General features: G+C 46.0%; 1 protein-coding gene across 9 annotated transcripts in view; it reads right to left on the bottom strand.

Moving 5' to 3' along the window:
• Positions 1-2,492, bottom strand: part of TEAD1 (TEA domain transcription factor 1) — a 270,028-nt gene extending 267,536 nt beyond the window's left edge. For 2 of the 9 annotated variants that reach the window (XM_043580691.1, XM_043580692.1), the window contains exon 1: positions 2,056-2,492. The gene's annotated coding sequence lies outside the window, so the exon portion shown is untranslated. Of the gene's footprint in view, positions 1-1,305; positions 1,453-2,055 lie in introns of all 9 variants that reach the window. The other 7 variants (XM_043580696.1, XM_043580697.1, XM_043580695.1 and 4 more) reach the window with 5 other exon arrangements.
• Positions 2,493-16,437: the final 13,945 nt, after the last annotated feature.

The raw sequence follows: 16,437 nt of genomic DNA, 5'->3' as shown, positions 1-16,437 counted from the left end.
CTTATCAGTCCATTTTTTTTTATACCAACAACAAATAAAAGAATTATAAACCCTGTCTAAAACCTGAAACCTGAGAGCTCAACACTGAGGTGCACATACAAAATACTAAACAAAAATATCTGTGCCCATTTATGGAAATATTGAGATTAGAAAAATAAGTTTTCCCCCCAAAACATAATCAACAATTCAAAACCTCACTGTTAACAAAGGTTCAACTAATCCATTTGTCTTTCCTGAGTCACTTTGTAATTAGTTCCACTGTTTCCTTCTGAAGAGGAAAGATCTTACCAAAGTTGGATTTAAGTCCGGCCCCAAAGATCCTGCTATCTACAAAAGGGCACAAACCCAAGAGTCAAAGGATGAAGCACTAGGCACAGCCTGAGCTATGTTCCCCAACCAGTGCCTCAGAGCACCCTGGCGGAGAAACCCCCGGGCACCACACGCCAGCAAGAGTCACTGCACAGACAGAAGCCCACACTGCCTGCTCTGATCACATGTTCCGCAAGGGATCCGTCTATTCAGGTAACCACCTGCAGGCACCCAGCACACCACAAGCGATCAGACCAGCAAAACTTCCAGAAACAATCAAGGAGAAGGGTGGGGAGGGAGAAACTTGTGGTTGCCCTGAACTGTTAGTGTTCTGCTCCTCTGCAATATCTGTAGCATTTTAATTTTTGTTTGTTTGTTTGTTTAACCATTTTGAAATCTGATAGGTTTTGCAGACCTTTCTGTCCCAGGACCTGGGCTCCCTCCAAGGCACTGTTTTTAAAACAGGCCTTTTTACATGACCCTCTCCTGGAACATCATCCGTCTCTAAGTTTCCAGCGCTTACGGAGGTCAATTTTCATTTCTGCAAATCACAGACAGCCACTTGCTTCTGAGAAGTTAACAAGCCTCCTGAGAAATGCTGGTGGCTGCTATTTCATTGTTTCATAAATATTTTTATACAGTGACACCATTCAGCTTTAAATAAATCTTTAAAAAGAAAGAATTAAAAAGCAGAGAAAATTATGATCTGGATTTTATTTATTTTCGTGGGAGGAGAATAAGGGAAGTGTGAGCCCTCCATTGTTTTCAACTCCTTTAAAATGTTGCTTCAGTTTTGCTTTTTTTTTTTTTAAAATATACAAATGCATTTTAGAAAAAAGAAACTCATAGAAGTTGAACTTTCTTGAAAGCGGGCCTCTGGACTTTGAAAACAAGTGTTGCTGCTACGAACAAAGACTAGAAGTACACCCTGATTTTCTCCTCTCCTGGGGATCATTTCTCTTCCAATAAACAAACAAATCCCCCAGTATTTCCTACCGAAGGGAAGTTTTCCAGGGAGAGTCTCCTCCAGGGTTTGGTGGTAATTGCGACTCAGTCTTTTTTGGACACAATGTTTCTGCTGACTCCTGAAAATTTTCCACTTGAATGTGCAATGAAGCGGCGGCGGCGGCGGCAGCAACAGTCCTGGAGAAGCGGCAAAGGCGACCGTGCCTTCTTTCATCTTTGAGAAGGAGCGAACCCCCGCCAGCAGCACGAGTCGGCGCGGACCCCGGGCCGGCCTCGGGGGGTCCCGGCGCCCGGGGCGGGTTGGGGGGGGGGCGGTGGGGTTGGGGGGAGGCGGCCGGCTGCGGGCTCCCAGGCGGCGCCGGAGGCTCTCCCCGCCCGCGCCCGCTCCGAACTTCTGACTTCCCCGAGAAAACCGTGCAAACTGCCCGAGGGTGTGAGGGTGTGTGCGTGTGCGCGCGTGCGGGCGGGCGAGGGGGGCGCGGGGGGCGCGGCGCGGCCGGCCGCCTCCAGGGCCGCCGCCGGGGGCCGCCTGTTGCCGCGCGGGCTCCGCAGCGCGCGGCCCAACTTGGCGTCCCGGCAACTCGCGCGGCGGCGCCCGGCCGCTCACCTTGAACGGGGCGCGGGGGCCCGGCCCCGGCCCTTCGCGCGCCCGCCCGCCGCACACAAAGCGGAGCCGCGAGAGAAAGAGCGGCCCGAGCGGGACGCGCCGCCGGCCCCCCGCCCCCGGCGCCCCGCGCGCCGCCCGCCCGCACCCTGCATCAGCCCCGCGCGCCAACTTACCTCGGCGAAGGGAGCCGCCGCAGCGCCCGGCGAGTCCGAGGCAAACTTCGGCGCCGGTTCCCCCGCCCGCAGCTCGGTGCCCGGCTCCCTCCCCGGCTCCCGGTCCCCGGGCCGGGCCACCCCACCCCTGCCTAGCACCGCTCCTGCCCCGGGGCCGGCTGGGCGCACTGGGCTGCTGCCCGCGGCTCCGGGCAAAGGCGGACGGGGTGGGGGGGTTTCACTGCATGGCCTGTCCCCGGACGCGGCCGCCCCGGGCCCGGGCCCCGCCGCGCGGACCGGCCCGCAGGGTGGAAGCGAGTCTGCAAAGTGCTTGGTGGGCGCCCGCGGCGGGCGGCGGGGCCGCGGCGGCGGCTGCAGAGGCTCGGCACGGCTCGGGCGGCGCGGCGCGGCGCGAGCGATGCTAAGAATGTTCGGAATGAGGACAGGAATGAAATGAACGCCAGGACCGAACTCGCTCCGGAGGGGTGGGGCCTCGGTGACGTCATGCGGCCTGCCGCCCGGGGCCGGGGGCGGGGCCTGCCGCCGCCGGTGACGTCATGGGGATTCGGGGCGGGCCCGGCTCGGCCGCCTAGCCGTTGGGGCGCGGGCTCCCCCGGCAGGGGCGGCGGGGCGGAGCCTCGCGCCCACGGGGGAGCGGGGCGCGCGCGGGAGCCGCCCTGCCCCCTCCCGGCGCGGGCCCGGGCTTTGTCCCGAGCAGGGCGGGGCGGCGGGGAGGAGGGCGGCTTGCAGGCGCCCGCGCCCGCGCGGAGAGCTCTGGAACCCTGGGTTCCCTCCTCCCGGCGGGCGCCGAGGCCGGAGCTGCGCGCGCCGCGCCTGCCCTGCCTCAGTTTCCCTCGTCCGGGGCGCGGAAGCTCGGCCGCTGAGAGCGCTCCGGGACTCGCGGAGGTCTGCAAGTTCGGAGCAGAGAAGTTTCTTTTCTGGAAATTCGGTGGTGGTTCTCCAGCGCCATGGAAGCCTTCCGGGAGCCGGATTCCCAGCCTGCCATGTCTTCCCCTCTTTCACTTTAAAAGTTCGGAGCGCTGGTTCCAGTCGAAGTCGGCCCTTTTGTTGGGAAGCGAAACCTGTAGCATAGCCGAGAAAGTATAATTACCGAGTTCGTGATAACCCTGCCCTGCTAGCACGGTCCTCTCCAACTTGCTCAAAAAGCTAAGCCCACTCCTCCCTGCGGGTTGTCCTCTCCGAAAGTAATGGATCAGGTAAAAACTCCTCGAGTTTTTAAAATGTTACATCCGGTAACTTCAGGTCACCGCTTTTGTGTGTGTGGGTAAACTTCACTTCCATAATAAAAATAATTTTAACGCTACCTTCGGAGGCGCGAAAGTGACGTAGCAGACCCGGTGGATAAATTAGAAGACAGCTAGGCAAGTCGGCCTTCTGTGGCAGAACGGTCTATCAAGTGTTGGGCAACAGGTAACTGTCAGTGAAGTTTCTCGAAGATCAACGTAATGAAGCAATTCCCGCATTGTTGCCGTCTTTCCTTCTAAGCTCTTTGCTCTCCTTTCCAGCTGAGGTCCCAGGATAAACAATGGCGCCTATTTTATGTGTCCCCAAGTCCCCTAAATATGGATAACTGAGGGAAGCAGAATATGACTTGCTGTGGCACATTTTCTACAAAACCTAACTTTTACTAATGTTTTTCACTTGAAATTTTGGTTCTGATCATTGAAGATTCGCATGTTGTAAAAAGTAATAGTGCAAAGAAATCTTTTGTTCACTTTGCCCAGTTCTCCCCAACCGTCATGTCTTCCAAAAGTATCCTGTATCACAATCAGGATGTTGACATTGATCCAATCCACCGGTCTTAGCGACATTTCCCCAGTCTTCACTGTACTCATTTGTGGGTGCCAGTATTTCCGTACAATTTTCTCACTTGTGTAGGTATCCACCACCCCAGGCAGGTACTCACGTATTTGATCTCATGTATTTTATCTCTTTTGCATGCAATAATAAGATGATACAATGAGGGTTAAGATAGCGACCCCAGCCACCTTAGCACTGGTTTTTTTGGAAATGTGTTAGAAAAACATAATTAACTTGGCATTAAAACTGTCCCAGGCATATCCCTCTCCAAATATCATCTTCTAAAAGCACCAGAGTTGGACGGCGTTGCAACCCAGACCATAGGGCTGCTCAACCACCATTGGCCCAGTGCACCTGACCACTTTTCAGACTCCAGCTCCCATCTCTCAGCCACCTGGCAACATAAAGCATTCCATCTCTTACTGAATTAAGAGTAAAAATACCTTGGCCTGCAATTCAAAGTTCTTCATGACCAATATTTTCTCCGACTTCTCCCATTTACATGGATGTTTCTTGAGACATCTTAAAAACCTCTTCTAGGAAGACTGCCCAACTAGGTGTTTCCTCCCCAGGACCCTCAAAGCTACGTGCTCCAGACACACTATTGTATTCTGTTAGTGATGTATTGGGATGCCCCCATATCTGAGCCATCAAAAGGAGACTGGGTCTCATTTAGCTAAGTGTATGCTGTCTGGGACCTACACATAAATGGGAATAACTCTTGTGGTCCCTACACACATTTTCACTCTCCTCAGCCACCCACTGGTCAGCACATGGGACCTATGGATGTAGGACCCAGCAGCTGTTCAACCCCAGCATCTGAGGGCAGGAACAGTAACTGCCACCGGCCAAAATGACAGCAACTAAACATGTACTACACCCATACTCGGCACTTGGCATTTTGAATTGGCCATCTCAAGCCTCATGGCACCTGAGGTAACCATTAGTAGCCCAGTTTATACAGGTGAGGACCTGAGGTATAGGAAGTTTACATGACTCACCCAATGATCCACAGTCAGGAGAGAATAGAGCCAAGACCTAAATTCCCTCCGACTTCAGCCCCTGTTCATAATCACTGATCCTACTGCTCCCCAAACTAAAGTGGATATATAACAAAGCAATCAGATGCCAGGTACTTTTCTAAGTACTTTCCATTCATTATCTCATTGTAATCCCCACGTCACCCCATGAGATAGGTACTCATTATTCTCATTTTGTAGATGAGCAAACAGAGGACCAGAACAGAGAGGTGAAATAATTTGGTTGAGATACAGCTAGAAAGTACAGAGTGAGGATCCAAACCCAGGCAGTCCAGCGCCACGTTTCAGGCTCTTAACCTTATACTTAGCGGCCCAAATGCGGTGCAAAAGATCAACCACGTGTAGGGGTGATCCACCCTGAGATGTAACAATTATATGTATCACCTATGATGCAAGAGAGTTTGTTACTCCCAAGTCTTAACCAAACAACCTAACTTATAACATGTAAGAGAAACAGTGACCCACTTAATGGTAACATGTTAAGCTAGAACTCAGTCAGCCGGAAGCTAGAAAGGAGAGCTGACCCGTTAGAACCTACTTAAGGAAGCACCTGGCTCAGAAAGACACTGCTTAGAAAACAAGATATGTTATTTAATAGTAAATATATAGTTTGTCTCATTTCTGATGCAGTTGAGCAACTTGTAGTAGGGTAAGTTGGTATAACCTCTTTGGGGAGGTTTGGTAGTAACTAGTGAAGTTGAAGAGATGCGTACTCTATGACCCACAAGTTCCTCTTAGGAATACAGCCAAGAGAAATTCAGGTGCGTGTGCACTAGGACACACATTCAAGAATGTTGGGGGGGGGCATTTTTGTAATAACCCCAAACAGGAGGGGGCCTGGCTGGCTTAGTTGGTAGAGCATCTGGCTCTTGATCTTGGGGTTGTGAATTCAAGCCCCACATTAGACATAGAGATTACTTTTTAAAAATGAAATAATTTTTTTTTTTTAAATAGAGAATCAGGGCACCTGGGTGGCTCAGTTGGTTAAGCGTCCTACTTTTGATCTCAGCCCAGGTCATAATCTCATGGTTCGTGGGACAGAGCCCTGCATCAGGCTCCACGCTGACAGCACGGAACCTGCTTAAGATTCTCTCTCTCCCTCTACCCTTTTCCCCCCACTCACTGTCTCATAATAAATAAGTAAACTTTTTTTTTAAATAGAGGATCACAAACCTAGAAAAAAACAAGAAACAACCCATATGTCCACTAATAGCAGAAAGAATAAATAAATTGTGATATAATCATACAGTGGAATAGTATACAGGGTTGACAATAAATGAGGTCCATGCAACATGAATGATGCTAAAAAATATACTGTGGAGTGAAAGAAGCATGAAATAAAAGAATCCATATAGTATAATTGTGCTTATATAAAGTTCAAAAACAAGTAAAATTTAACAGCATTGTCTGGGGATATATACATAGGTGGTAAAACTGGAAAGAAAGAAAATAGAACGTGAATTACCAACAAATCTGGGATAGAGTGCTTACCACGAGGAATAGGGCATTGGGACAAAGAAAAGAAATATGCAAGGAGACTTCTGAAATGTAGGCAATGTTATATTTTTGTCTGGTTACATGGATATTAACTATAATGATCCATTAAGCTATGTACAGTAGTCCCCCCCCCCCTTATCTAAGGGGAGACATTCTAAGACCCTAGTGGAGGACTGAAGCCATGGATAGTGCTGAACACTCTATATACTATGTTCCTTTACATATGTACCTACGATAAAGTTTGATTTATAGATTAGGCACAGGAAGAGACTCACAATAGTAATAAAATGCAACACTGATAACGATACACTGTAATGACAGCTACGTGAGTGTGGTCTCTCTTGCTCTCTAAATATCTCATACTGCACTCAACCTTCTTCTTGCGATGGTGTAAGAAGGAAAAATGAACCTGTGTTGAGGTCAAACGAGGTGATTGACCCAAGCATTGGGACACAGTGCTAGGCTACTACTGCCCTTCTGATGATGGGATCATCTGCTTCAGGACCACAGGTGAACTTGGGTCACTGAAACCTCAGACACCAAAACCATGGATAAGGGGGGACTTCTTTTAGGAACTCCTTTCTAGGTATCTGTTGTATTTCACAATTTTTTAAAGTTAAGAATAGGGGCGCCTGGGTGGCTCAGTCAGTTAAGCGTCCAACTTCAGCTCAGGTCATGATCTCACGGTTTGTGAGTTCGAGCCCCACGTCAGGCTCTATGCTGACAGCTCATAGCCTGGAGCCTGCTTCAGATTCTGTCTCTCTCTTTCTGCCCCTCCCCTGTTCACATTCTCTCTCTCTCTCTCTCTCTCTCTCTCTCTCTCTCTCAAAAACAAACATTAAAAAATGTTTAAATAAAGTTGAAAATAAACATTAAAAAAAAGCTGCTCATATTCCAGGGCTTCCCATGTGCCCAGGGCTTGATCTGGTTCTGAATCCCATCCCCTCACATTTTCATATCCTTTCCATGTACACCATTCCCTCTTATCCAGACCACGAACTTCACTCTCTATGGGATCCTTTCTTTCAGCATGTAAACAGACAGACGTCTGCCTCCCATCTTAAAAACAATGACAAAAAAATGACCTTCTACTGCCCCAACCTCAATGGAAGCTTCTGCCCTCTCCTCCCTTTCTCAACTGAACTAGGAACTGTCTGATCTCATCTCCATTAACTCCCACTATTCCTCGACACTCTCCACTCAGGCTCATGTCTCCATCACGTCTTCCCTCAAAACAGATGTTTTTCTAGCCCTCATGACTCAGTTTATTTAGTTCAGTGGGCCTTTCATTCACCCCATCTTGGGTTATTTGGCATGGTTGATTATCACCTCTCCGAAGCCATCTCTCTCCCTGGCACAATCTCCTGGTTTCCCCTACTCCTCTGTTGTATCTCACTGTCCTTCGCTGGCCCATTCTCCTGTAGCTAGCTGTTAAATTGTGTAGTTCTAGATCCTAGGTTTTCTTCCATTCTGACTTTACATCCTATCTGCGGCTAATTCTAGCTAATCTATTCCATTCGTTTCAATTATTATGTGTTTGCTGTTGTTTTACAACCATGCACCTGCAAATCCATATCTCTCCTTGGAGTTCTAGAGGTGTATATCTAATGTCCTGTTGGACAACATCATCTGGGTCTCTTACAAGCCTGTCAAACAACCTGTCCAAAACCATGGTCTTCCACTATGAGTATGGTCCTCATCGGGTGTTTCCTATCTCTAGGAAAAGCACCAGAAACCAAGCTGTTAGGGCTTCATACATTCTCTACGTGCTAAAAACTCTTCAAGAGTGCCCTACCACATTTAGGAGAAGTCATTCTCTGGCTCTGCATGATCTAACCCCTCCCTGCCTTTTCAGTCACCTTGCATTTCTGCCTGTCAACTGTGTGCTCCTAGCACCCTGGATAACTTTTAGTCCTTAGACCAATCACTTGCTCACAGGGTCCTTGTTTGTGTTATGACAGCTCTTTAGAATATCTTCCTCTCTGGGGGGTGTCTGGGTAGCTCAGTTAGTTAAGCGTCCGACTTCAGCTCAGGTCATGATCTCCTGGTTTGTGAATTCGAGCCCCGTGTCGGGCTCTGTGCTGATGGCTCAGAGCCTGGAGCCTGCTTTGAGTTCTGTGTCTCCCTCTCTCTCAGCCCTGCTCACACTCTGTCTCTCTCTCTCAAAAATAAATAAGCATTAATTTAAAAAAAAAATCTTCCTCTCCTCTTTATTTTTTCTTCTGTTTTTTCTTGGTACCCCAAACTTTATCACATGGGTTTTTTTTATTGCATTAGTTACCTAGTGCTGGGTAACAAATATCCCCAAAACTTAATGTCTTAACCCTGTAATAATCATTTATTGTCGCTCATCGTATCTACAGGTCAAGCATTTGGGAATGGCTTGGCTAGGTGGTTCTGGTTTGTGGTCTCTTATGAGACTGTGGTCAGATGTCAGCTGGGAATGCAGTTACCTGAAGGTTTGATTGGGGTTGGAGTTTCCCCTTTAAGACGGTTCGTTCAAATGGCTGGCAAGTTGGTGTTGACTGTTGATAAGAGGACTCAGTTTCCCTTTACAGAGGCCTCTCCCTATTTCTTGGGCTTTCTCACAACATGGTGACTTGACTTCAAAGCTAAGCATTAAGAAAGTGGGAGGAAATGGAGGGGAGGTTGGGGGAAGGAAAGAGAGACAAAGAAGCTCTATCCTTTTTACATCCTAACTTAAAGTCAAATAATACCACTTCTACCATATTCTATTCATTAGAAGTGAGTCACTAAGATTGGCCCACATTCAATAAGAGAAGAATTAGGTACTGCCTTTTAGAGGCAGAGTGTCAAAAAGTCTGCAAACATATTTTTTAAACACTTTTAAATTTTAGTTAATTAATATACAGGGCAATCCTGCTTTCAGAAGTATAAGTGAGTGATTCACCACTGATATACAACACCCAGCGCTCATCACAAGTGCCCTCCTTAATACCCATCACCCATCTAGCCCATCTCCCACCTGCCTCCCTCCATCAACCCTCACTTTGTTCTCTATCATTGAGAGTCTCTTGTGGTTTGTTTCCCTCTCTTCTCTTTTTTGCCCCTTCCCATAGGTCCATCTGTTTTGTTTCTTAAATTCCACATATGAATGAAATCGTGTGATATTTGCCTTTCTCCAACTGACTTATTTCACTTAGCGTAATACATGCTAGTTCCATCCATATTATTGCGAATGGCAAGATTTCATTCTTTTTGGTAAGTAATATTCCTGTGCGTGTGCGTGTGTGTGTGTATCACATCTTCTTTATCCATTCATCAGTCGATGGACACTTGGGCTATCAGTGTTGATAATACTGCTATAAACATTGGGGTGCATGTACCCCTTTACGTTTTTATTTTTGTATCCTTTGGGTAAATACCTAATAATGCAATTTCTGGGTTGTGGGGTATTTCTATTTTTAATTTTTTGAGGAACCTCCTCCATACTGTTCTCCAGAGTGGCTGCACCAGTTTGCATTTCCACCAACAGTGCAGGAGGGTTCCCCTTTCTCCCTGTCCTCACCAACACCTGTTGTTTCTTGTGTTGTTAATTTAGCCATTCTGACACGTGTGAGGTGGTATCTCATTGTGGTTTTGGTTTGTGTTTCCCTGATGATGAGTGATGTGGAGCATCTGTTCATGTGTCTGTCAGACATCTGGATGTCTTCCTTGGAAAAGTGTCAACGTATTTTAAAAATCATACCACCTGTACTCTTCCTTCCTGCCCTTATCGCACTCTGTAACTTTATATAGCACAATTATATTATAAAGATGCAATATATACTTTGCAATTATTTGGTTAATGTCTATCTTTACACACTAAAACATAAGGTAGTGAAACAAGCTAGCGGAACAAGAGTCATACCTGCTTTGCCTACGATTTTATTCCTAGTACCTGGTACCTTAGCTGGCCATCGATGTGGAATAAATATGAATGTTATTCATTATATGAAATGCTTGCAACAGCCCTTTCAGATAGGTATCATTCTTTCCTTTTTATAGCCGTAAAATTTAAATGCTTGTCTAACTTGCTTAAGGACCAAAGTCTGAATCCAGATCTCTCTGTTGCTAAGCCAGAACTATTTCTAGAACTCTAGACTTCCTCCTATGACCACAGAAGCTACTTTGGCCTGCGTGCAATGGTCTCCTCAGTTTCCACATTTCCTCTTCAAGAAGCCTTGGGAGAGCGAATTCTGCTTCCCAGGTGTAGACAGATTCAAGGACAGGCCTATCCTTAAATACCTATCCAGAATCTAGCCATGAAAAAAAAAATTTCTCCAAAATAAGCGATCCTTGTGAGTTTGTTTATCATGAGCAAAATGAAGGGAATGTGAAGTTTCTGAAACGATGAGCCTATTCTTGGGAAGGTCTGCCAGAGTAGTCCCTGGGAAAAACTAACACTTCTTACCTGACCCCATGTGTTTCTCCACTCCTGTCCTATCTCTTTCACTAAGAAGAAAAGGGCCATTCAAAAGCTGCTCTGTCCAATGAGGTGACCACTAGTCAGTCATTTGTGGCTTTCAAAATTAGTGAAAATTAAATAAAATTTTTTAATTCCGTTCCTAATCACACTAGCCACATTTCAAGTGCTCAAAAGCCACCACGTAGCTATTGGCTCCCATAGTAAAAAGTGCAAATATAGAACACTTGTATCATTACAGAAAATTCTACTCAGCCGAGCTGCCAGAGAACCTGAGTAATCCTAGCCCCAGAGAATTCCAAGGCCATGGGAGAAGGCAAGACCAGGAATGGAGGAATTTATCTACCCCAAAGAGAACCCCAACTCACTCGTGGGCAGTGGTCCCTAGTCATGGGGCCTGGGCATGGATTTGCCTCTGCAGGTCTACACTCTGTCACCAGGCTTTCTGCCTCTTCCCCATCCATCCTCTGAACTGTTAAACTCACTTTACATAATCACCGTTCGTCTCCAAACCAGATCACTCCTTGCCCACTCCCTCAACCCACTGAGCCTAGCCCTAGCCCAGGATAACACATCTTTCGCCCTTCTCTCCGCTCCAGACCATTCCTTCTTCCTACTTAGGCCAGTCTCTGTCCCTCCTGTCTCAGAGTATGTGACTTGCCTCCTTCTGAAAGACAAGCCCTCCCCCAACTTCTCCATCAACCTGTGTATCCTGGAATCTGCTCCCCTTCACCTCACTGGAGAACTCACTCCACTAATTTTTCTCTGTCCCTTCATTGTCTCTCATCTTCCCCTCTACCAGCACTGTCTCTCTAGCCTTCACATAGGCGTGGCTTCCCCAGTGTTGTCAATAATTTTCACTGATTCTTTAGAACCACCCATCCTGCCCTTTCTTTTCCTACCAATTGGCTCTAGGGAGCTGTCTGCAAAAAGCTTTACATCCTCATGTAGAGTCCCACCTGGGACCCGGCACTCACCCAACCCAGATGCTTCCCATTTAAGAAAATTGGTTCTGCATACACCATTCAAAGCTCTCCACAATCAGTCCCTGGCCTCACTTTTTTTTTTTTTAAGACCTAATCTTTTATTTTATATTTTTATTAAGTAAGCTCTACACCCAACGTGAGGCTGGAACTCATGACCCTGACATCAAAAGTCACATACTTTACCTAGGGAGCCAGCCAGGCGCCTCACTGGCCTAACGTCTTACCCATTTTTTGTGTTACCTTCTAGCCACACCCGTCTCTTCACCATCCATCACACGTGTTGAAAACATTCCTGCCACTGTATCTTAATCATTATTTCTCTTGCCAAAAATACTTCCTCCACATACATCCCTCCACCAATAGAGGCTGAGCTCAAGCCCCACCTTTCTGGTAAAGTCTTTATGATAATAAAAGCTCCTCGTGTTTCTCTGACTCCCATCACTGAACTCAGGCTGCTTGATGCTACTGTGTAGTGTTGTGTGGACCTTCCTCTTCTCCCTCTAGTCAAATTTCAGAATACTTCCTGGCAAGGAATTAACATTCCCATCTTGGCACTCCCGAGTTTTTAGAAGAATGCAGAATCTTGTGAACAGCGGATATTCAAATAACGGTTGATTGACCCATTCCCAAGACATATCCCATCACCAATTCAAAAGGGGCCAGTGGCATACCAGGGGGCATTATTTCAAATAACCTCTTGAAAAGAATATCCTAAAATGGGGACTGTGAAAGCAATTAGCTATGCAAATGCCCTGAGGATGAAGCCGGTGCATTCAAAAGTAATACACCTGTTTGGGAGAGCCTGCGAAGACAGGTGGGAATGGGAGCTGGGGGGTGGGGGTGGGGGGGGGGGTGGCAGAACTACACAGCTGGCTCACATCAGGGTCATTATTGATACATTTCAGGGGGATGAGAAAAAAAAATCTGTGCTGTTTTGGTTTTTCTCCTGTCTGAGGGCAAGGAGGCAGTGGGGGAACGTAGGGAGTGGTGATCGAAGGTCAGGAGGGCAGAGAGAAAAAAATGTAGGCTGTGGAGGCAGACAAAATTTGTCCTGGATCTCAGCCTCATTGCTGACTTGATATACAAAAATCGGTAAGTAATCTTTTATTTTATTTATTTATTTATTTATTTATTTATTTATTTATTTATTTCTATGTTGCAAAAGAATATTATTGGCCTGAGGAGAGGTTTATGGTAAAAGTGTGGGGGCACCTGGGTGGTTCAGTTGGTTATGCGACCCACTCTTGACTTCGGCTCAGGTCATGGTCCCACAGTTAGTGGGATTGAGCCCTGTGTCAGGCTCTGAGCCTGCTTGGGATCCTCTCTCCCTTCCTCTCTCTCTCTGCCCCTTCCTCTGCTTTCATTCTCTCTCATAATAAATACATTTTTTAAAAAGTATATGTGAGGGGCGCCTGGGTGGCGCAGTCGGTTAAGCGTCCGACTTCAGCCAGGTCACGATCTCGCGATCCGTGAGTTCGAGCCCCGCGTCGGGCTCTGGGCTGATGGCTCAGAGCCTGGAGCCTGTTTCCGATTCTGTGTCTCCCTCTCTCTCTGCCCCTCCCCCGTTCATGCTCTGTCTCTCTCTGTCCCAAAAATAAATAAACATTGAAAAAAAAATTAAAAAAAAAAAAGTATATGTGAATACATATGTATGCACAAAAAAAGAGACCAGAAAGCTACATTCCAAAATATTATAGATTATAGGTGATGTTCTTTTTTCCTCCGGCTTTTTCTGTGTTGCTCAAATTTAAAGTAACTGAATTTTTTTTTAAATCTTTTTTTCAATGCTTATTCATTTCTGAGAGAGAGAGAGAGAGAGAGAGAGAGCAAGCAAGCGCGAGAGTGTCAACAGGGAAGGGGCAGAGAGAGAGGGAGACACAGAATCTGACAGGCTCCAGGCTCTGAGCTGTCAGCACAGAGCCTGACAAGGGGCTCGAACTCACAAACTGTGAGATAATGACCCGAGCTGAAGTCAGATGCTTAACTGACTGAGCCACCCAGGCACCCCAATATAATTTCTGTTTTAAGTAGTTTGAATCATTTCTCTGGGTTGAACAGAACATATGTTTTTCTCTCAATAATCTCATATTCAGAAAAGATGAGAGGAAATTGCTGACATGGCACCCCATCACCCTCAAACGTTTTTAATAGTTTATTTTGAAAAAAAGTGTTTTTTGAGAGAGAGACAGAGAGGCAGAGTCTGAGCAGAGGAGGGGCAGACAGAGAGGGAGACACAGAACCTGAAACAGGCTCTAGGCTCTGAGCTGTCAGCACAGAGCCTGACGTGGGCTCAAACCCACAAGCTGTGAGATCATGACCTGAGCTGAAGTCGAACGCTTAACGGACTGTGTCACCCAGGCGCCCTTAAACATTATTTTAAATGTTTCTCTGAGCTGGAAAGAACTTGACTTTGTATTTAATAGTTAGGCGGCATGTGGGAAATAGAAGGCAAAGCTGAGGGCTAAGAAAAGCAGCAAATCAGATGTGAGATCTTACACAAAGCTGGGACCCTACCCTCACTGTAAAGTGAATGAGAAAAGCAATGTTACTGAGGACACAGCAGGAAAAATGACTTGTCCTCCGTGCTGGATGTCAGGGAAAAGAATCCTTGAAAATTTGTAGCCACAAATTGACCATCCCATGGATTCACACAGTTCTGAGGGGCATGGGGAGCAAGCTGATGGTGTTATTTGTTTAAGGTGGCCCCCTATTGTTAGGTCCCTCGTTAACTGAGAGGTACAAATTGTAAATCCTCCTTGGAAAAATTCACACTCAATCCAGGCCTCCAAAAATTCTTACAGAGGAAGTTCCAACAAAAATGAGAAATCTATTGTAAGACAAAATCACAAAACATACTAAGAAGCAAGGCATTATCTATATAAAACAGCAGAAAAAAAAAAAAAATACCAGGCCAAAGAAGAGCCTTTATGTACTCAGATACTAAACTATAAGACTATAGACTATATAGACTTATAAGACTATAGACTAAACTATAACACTATAAGACTATATGTGTTATGGAGTGAGTTGCGTCTCCCTAGAATTTTATGTGAAACCCTAACCCCCTGATGTAACAGTATTTGGAGTAAGGAAATAATTCAGTAAATGAGGTCATAAGGGTGGGGCCCTGATAGGATTAGTGTCTTATCGGAAAAGGCCCCAGAAAGTTGGTGCTCACTCTCTCTCTCACTCTGTCTCTCTGTCTCTCCCTCCCTCCCTCTCTTTCTCTCCCATCTTAACACTTGATAAAGAGGTGCTCTCGCCAGGAACCCTGCCATGCTTGCATCCTGATTTTAGACTTCCAGTCTTCAAGCTGTGAGAAAATCAATGTCTGTTGTTAAAGCCATCCCATCTATGGTATTTTGTTATGGCAGACTGAGCTACCTAATACAATAGGTTTAAATAAATATATGACAAGCTTAAAACGTGAGCATGGAATAATTTGGCAGAACTGAGAAAAGTCCACATAGAAGTTCTCCAAATTAAAATTTTAATGGTTGAGGGGGTGCCCTGGCTGGCTCAGTTGGTAGAGCGTCTGACTCTTGATCTCAGGGTCGTGAGTTCAAGCCCCACACTGGGTGTGGAGCCTTCTTAAAATTTTAATGGTTGAAAGTAAAACAAAACAAAACAAAACAAAACTCATTTGGAAGACGGGTTCTACCACTGAAGGCAGAACTAGTGAACTGGATGATAGAGTGAAAGGATTTATTTGGAATACAAAGAGATTGAAAAAATGAGAGGTTATGAGTTATGTTGGATATAGGGAGAATGTCTAGTATTCATCTAGTCATCTTTCCAAAAAGGGATAATGGGGATGGAAAACTGGAGCCACCACACACGGCTAGTGGGAATGGAAAATGGTGCAACCGTTTTGGAAATCAGTCTGAGAGTTCCTCAAAAAATCCTAAACAGAGAGTTAACACAGGACCTGGAAATTCCATTACTAAGTATTGACAAGAGAGAAATAAAAACATACCTCCACACAAAAACTTACATACAGGTGCTCATAGCAGCATATTCACAATAGCCAAAAAGGGAAAATAGCCCAAGTCACGAATGAAAACCAAAATGTGGTAGATCCATACAATAGGATATTATTTGGAAATAAGAAGGTGCTACGCCATGAATGAATCCCAAAACCTTATGTCAAATGAAATAAACCACTAACAAATTGTCACGTATTGTAGGATTCTATTTACATGAAATTTCCCAGCTAGGCCAATCTATGAAATGTTCAAAATGGCCGATCTCTGGGAAAAGAAAGTAGACGAGTGGCTTCCTTGAACTAAGCAGGTGGGATAGAGATGCATAGTAGTGACTAGTAACAGGTACAGTGATTCTTTTGGAGGCAAAGTGTTCTAAAATTAAATCAGAGTCATGGTGTACAACGCTAAATATACTATAAACCATGGAACTATACACTTCATTTATTTCTTTATTAAGTGGTAAATGTTAGTTCTGGTATTGTTAACATGCAGTGTTATATTAGTTTCAGGTGTACAACACAGTGATTCAACGCTTCCACACTCAGTGCTCATCAAATCCGTGTACTCTTAATCCCCGTCACCTGTTTCATCCATTCCCCACCCCTCCCTTTCCTCTGGTAACTATCAGTTTGTTCTCTAAAGTTAAC

The sequence above is a fragment of the Prionailurus bengalensis genome, chromosome D1, assembly GCF_016509475.1.
Source record: "Prionailurus bengalensis isolate Pbe53 chromosome D1, Fcat_Pben_1.1_paternal_pri, whole genome shotgun sequence".
Taxonomy (NCBI): Eukaryota; Metazoa; Chordata; class Mammalia; order Carnivora; family Felidae; genus Prionailurus; species Prionailurus bengalensis.
Note: the sequence above shows the minus strand (reverse complement) of the source record. Positions and strands in the feature narration are given on the sequence as shown.